Genomic DNA, 5,959 nt, shown 5'->3' on the forward strand with positions numbered 1-5,959 from the left:
CTGAGCAAGTTGTGGTATATATATACACACACAATGGAATACTACTCAGCTGTAAAAAATGGTGACTTCACTGTTTTCAGCTGATCTTGGATGGACCTTGAAAAAATCATGTTGAGTGAAATAAGTCAGAAACAGAAGGATGAATATGGGATGATCTCACTCTCAGGCAGAAGTTGAAAAACAAGATCAGAAAAGAAAACACAAGTAGAACCTGAAGTGGAATTGGCATATCACACCAAAGTAAAAGACTCTGGGGTGGGTGGGTGGGAAGAATACAGGTCCATGAAGGATGATAGAGGACCTAGTGGGGGTTGTATTGTTATATGGGAAACTGGGGAATGTTATGCATGTACAAACTATTGTATTTACTGTTGAATGTAAAACATTAATTCCCCAATAAAGAAATAAAAAGAAGAAAATAAAGTTTTTTAATTAAAAATAAAAGATTTTTCCCTAGGTATTTCATATTTGAGGTTATTTTGAATGAATTTTTTTCTATGTTGCAGTTTAAAAAAGATTTTTTAATTAATTTTTTAAAATTAATAGATTTTTGTACTAACTTTTCAAATAAGTTACATTTATCCTAAGTATCCTTTTAATAAGTATACAGCCAATGTGATGTGCTGATTGAGTCTGTTCAAGTTGTAAATACCTGAATGTATTTGTGCTGAGGCACCAGTTGGCTGATGTAAATAACTAAAGCTATTTGAGGATTTTGTCTTCCTCAGAATTATAGTCAATGCCATTTAAAGAAATGAGAAACCACAGAAATTACATCTTACAGCAGACTTTGTCTACATTATTACCCTTAGTGAACAAACAAAACAGAAGAGGAAAAAGCCTAGACATGCAGATATGGTCTTACTTCACAGCATTCCAAAGATCCTCAACATATGGGTTCTGGTGCCTCTGTTTCCCCATCTGCTAACTCTCTGCAGTGTTTGGAAGAAAACTGTCTGAGAATTTAAGATTCCATGATGATACAGCAGCCTGCAAGTCCTCATAAGTAGTTTCATGGTTGTTCAATGAAACATACACAATCCGTAAAAGAGGACATTTTCTATTGGCACTTATGCTTCCTTTGCTGTAACTATCCCTTAAGAAAATGTCTTACTTTCCTCTTTTTGCCTGTAGTCACAGTGCATACATTTGTCAATATTTCTTTGATGAGAAATGGAAGGGAAGGAGCAGGGTGGATTTGGGTACATTTTGACATAAACAAATTTGCACACATGAGTAAAGCAATATGCAGGGCCTGGCTGGTTCTTTACTAATCAATCATGCAGGCATTCTAATAGGGCTGTGTGCTGATTTACTAAGGACATATGGCTCAGCAACTATATCCCCTCCTCACCACCACCCTCTTGCCTTAGGCCCAGGGAAACAGCTGTTTAGGCAAATGAAGACAATTTGGGCTGTTGGCACATCCCTCCCTCCAGGGCTGCTCTGAGCTTCCAATCAGAGTGACACACTTCTGCTTTGCTTTGCCCTGGCCTGTAAGATCAGTGTCCTGAGATTGAGTTTGCATGGCATCCTTTTGGTTTTCATAGTTTCAAGACCTTCATAGGGTACCATAAAATTTCCAAATTCTAATAATTGTCCAGCTTCATAATCCTATTCACACAATTATTGATCCCCATCAATAAATGTGTCATCTAATGCCAAGTCTTGGCTTACATTCTGTTCATCTCTTCATTCACTTAGCAAAGACATACTAAGTAAGAACCACTGTGTGCCTGACATTGTGTAAGACTTATGGATAGACACAAAAGATATGGCAGAAAGCGGGGAGGAAAGAGTGATCCCACGTACAGAGACCACAGTTTGTGTTCCTTCTATCCAGTGAACTCACCAGACTGGAGAAGATCGAACCCTTGGAATCTTACAGGCCTCCCTTAAATATTGTGGTAGGACTGACCTCTTGGCTTAGAACAGTGTGAATCTGCTATTTCATGGGGTTGGGGGAGAGATCTCTTGTCAGATTTCCAACATCATGTTGAAGCACACAGATGTGGACAGACCTTCTGTTCTCTTGGTCAGTAAAACACACACGTAGAAATAGGAAGGACACACTCCTTTGTTTTGCTTTGCATTGTTTTGTAGGAGGGGACAAGAACACAGGATGGAAATGGAAGCTGACATGTGTGCATTGTCTCTTCCTGAAGGTTTCCAACAGGATGCTCAAGAGCATAAAGGCTATGCCTACACATTGCCAGAAAGGTCAGTCACTGATGCTCTGGTTTCTATCTTGGATACCAGGTTAGTCTTTTTTTTTTTTTTTTTTTTTTTTTTTTTTTTAATGAACTGATAATCACCCAGTTTGGACAATGTGGTGACACAATAAAGAAAAAATAAAAGATTCCCTGGTGGCTATGTGCCAAATGATCAAGTCCCTATTGTCCAGTATTGTTTCAAAAGAACCACCAGATATTCCACTTGGAGTCCCATTCAAAAAGCTTCTACCACTATGTTGTTACAACCTTCTGTGTACTTCACAATCTCATACTGCCCTTCTGAACCAGAAACTAAGTCTTGATGATAAAACAGTGCATGTTTTGAAGAGGGCAAGAGCAATCCTTTTCAGTTAGCTTATGGAAAACAACTGCCTTTCTGTCTACCCTTCTAGCTTATTGTGCTTATTCTTAATGTTTTTTTTTTAACATAAATAAAATGTCACACTTCAGCAGAATGAACCTCTTAGGAAGGCCACAACAGAGCAAGAAGCAGATCAGCAAATAGAATACTGCAAGTGTTTATTACACTTGTACTTGTATTCAGATCACTATAACATGCCCAACTTATTACAGAGTGGGTAACTCAACAGATCACACTCTGCCTGGTTAGCCTTGCCACATAGAACATGAAAGACAAGAAAGGTGATCACATAAGCTTTGTTTTGGGTTTTTCAGTTTGTTGTTATTTATTGTAGAGTTGACCACCTCACCTATCCTGCCCTGTTTCCCCAACTACAGTCTAGTGCCTAGAGACTCAAGATTGTGATGTTACCTGTGATCGGAGAGGCACCAAAACCACTTTCCTTCAATTTTCTAACTGGGAAGCTGAAATAATGCCCCCCCCCCCTTCCTCCTGCTACAAGACGTCATGCTGACCAAGTGAAAGAATATATCCGATGTGCTTTGAGCCTCTTTGGATAAAGACAAGATATCTATTAATCCCATAATGTTGCCCAGAGACTCATTATTGAATAGGCTATACCCCAGGGGTTTGAAAGCATTGGTGGCTTGATCCTTTGAAACTGTAGTCAGCTGAACTGCTTTCAGGAAGTGGATTGTGACTGTAATTGCTCTCTCCTTCCATGTTCGCACTGGTGGCCACTGAAATGTTATATCTAAAAGGTCATCAAGATAAAGATGAGCAAGAAAAGGCCATACAAAACGGAGCTGTCTGAATCGTCCTAAACTAATATGAAACTGCATCTGTCCTTCGCTCTTTCCAAGGTCCCCTGTGGCTGGGAGACCTTGGAAGAGGAGCCCCCTCTGAGGTCTGTGTCTATTCTTTAATAGCTCCATTTGTCTCCAGCAAAGATAGAGAATTAATTTGCATTCCACAAAATGGAGGAAAGCTGCAAACTCACTAAGGGAAGAGCCAGATGTTGTCCCTTTTACAAACCTAATTATACTTCTCACAAAAAGGGTGAGTCTCACACAGATCGTCACCCTCCCCTCCTTGATGATACAAGAAGTGAGTCGTCATCATGCCATCTTAGCCCTGGCCAGCAAACAAGGGTCACTGGGTGACTTCAAAAAAAAAAAAATGACCTTACTGTTTCTCTTATCTGAGAGAAAAGAGGGGGAAAAAAAAAAAAAGAAGGACGCTTGGAAGTAATAATAGATGTAGGTATGACTTAGGAAGGAAGTGAAGGCAGAACCCCAGAAAAAAAAATGGGTCAAGGGGCCTGGTGGTGGTGCACCTGGTTGAGCGCACATGTCACATGGTGCAAGGGTGTGGGCCCCCTAGTCCCCACCTGCAGGGGGAAAGCTTTGTGAGCGGTGGAGTAGTGTTGCAGGTGAATCTGTCTCTCACCCTATCACCCTCTTCTCAATTTCTGGCTGTCTCTATGCAATAAAGATTTAAAAAAATATTTAAGGGGCAAAAAATAGATGATAGATAGATAGATAGATAGACAGACAGACAGACAGACAGACAGAGATAGATAGATAGTGATACGTACAAAGTCAACCCATACCATACCTTTGGCCTTGGGAGAACTACTGCACTTTTTGATGGAGGAGATGGTGATAACTGAACTCTGTTAGTAGGACAGTATTGAGCATTATGCCAGCTCCCCTGCATTGCTTGATGCTGTGGTCTATTTACATAATCATTGTTTTGCCTGAGACCCTCTCTGCCTGCAGGGTATTGGTTAATCCCACTGGTTAGAACCTTCGCAACAGCTGCTATGGGAGCTTTCTACCTTTGGGCTCTTTACTCCACCCCCTCTCCTAGCCATTTCCTTTTTCCACTTGCCACTTTCAGTTAAAGAGATATATAAAGGCATTGTCTCTGATCAGTAAAGGCATTGCATTGCATTCTCACTCCACCACAAGTTCCTGGTTTCTCTCCCATGTCACTGAGTAAGCAGCAGCTCAGGTTGGCTCCAGTCGAGTTCTCTCCAACCCAGAGAGCACGTGCCTGGGAAGAAACACCCTCACACTAGCCTGGCAGGACATTTTGGAATTATACCCCTATTATCTTATAAACTTATAAACCAACATTAATTCACTAACAAAAATTATATATATGTTAATAAGTGGCCTTTACCAGGGACAAGAGAAAAGGTTGCTGTGACCCTGGTCTTTAGACGCCTGGCAGTTGTCCAGAGGAGCTTTTCCTCATCCATTTTCTGATGTGCTAAGAGGAACCAGACCAAACAAATTAAATCAACTTCAAGGAAAGGATCACAAAAACTCTTTATTTGGGGGCTCCCAAAACAATGACATTTTTATAATCCTAGTAAAAATTTCTGGCCAGGTTTAATATACCTTTGTGTGTGACAGTGTGCAAGACTCTGTTCATGGTATATTCTTTTTTTTTCCCTTTTGTTGCCCTTGTTGTTTTACAGTGCTGTTGTACTTACTATTGTTGTTGTTGTTGTCATTGTTCGATAGAACAGAGAGAGATGGAGAGAGGAGGGGAAGACAGAGAAGGGGAGAGAAAGACAGACATCTGCAGACCTGCTTCATCGTTTGTGAAGTGATTCCCCTGCAGGTGGGTGTGTTGGTATGCTTCTAAAAACCCCTTCTGTTTCATTAGTTTAATACCCCCTGCTTAACCCTGTATTCTATTTACATAACTACTGTATTCTATTTACATAACCACTGCTGCGGTCTATTTACATAAATCACTTTTACATTTACATAAAGCACCACCCTCCCTCCAGGGCATTGGTGGTTCAATGGTAGAATTCTTGCCTGCTCCGCCCCCTCCTTGTCACACCCTGATTTTCACCAGTCACTTTTCTCTCCACCCTCCGTATGTCACATCTTCTTTACACCCTACTTGGAAAGTATGTAAGGACAACATTGTTCTTTTTAGTTAGTTGGTAGTTGTGTTAGTTTTAGTCTAGCTCGGCTTAGATTGTGCTGCGTCCTACATGAATAAAGAGATACTGCATACAGCTCAACCATGAGTCCCTGGTCGTCTGTTACCCGCCCGTGAAGCCAGACCGACAGGTGGGGAGCCAGGGCTCAAACCAGGATCCTTACGCCTGTCCTTGAGCTTTGCGCCACATGCACTTAACCAGTTGTGCTACCGCCCGACTCCCAGGTGTATTCTTTTAGTCTAGAGAGTAATACTGATTTCTGTGTGGGCTGCCTAGTTATGGGTAGACTGCTAGTGAAACAAATTAATTTGATTTTAAGAAATTATCCTCAATTTCTCAAGATGAAGAATTACTGGTAGAGTCAAAGTTTTCCATGGGGAAGAGACTGATTTCTTA

At 40.9% G+C, this 5,959-nt stretch overlaps 1 long non-coding RNA gene across 1 annotated transcript in view; it reads left to right on the forward strand.

Annotated features, from left to right (window-relative positions):
- LOC132535518 (uncharacterized) overlaps positions 1-5,644 on the forward strand; it is a 251,918-nt gene extending 246,274 nt beyond the window's left edge. Inside the window, exon 2 of the long non-coding RNA XR_009547305.1 lies at positions 5,557-5,644. This is a non-coding gene — a long non-coding RNA (uncharacterized LOC132535518). The remainder of the gene's footprint in view (positions 1-5,556) is intronic.
- Positions 5,645-5,959: the final 315 nt, after the last annotated feature.

The sequence above is a fragment of the Erinaceus europaeus genome, chromosome 1, assembly GCF_950295315.1.
Source record: "Erinaceus europaeus chromosome 1, mEriEur2.1, whole genome shotgun sequence".
Lineage (NCBI taxonomy): Eukaryota > Metazoa > Chordata > Mammalia > Eulipotyphla > Erinaceidae > Erinaceus > Erinaceus europaeus.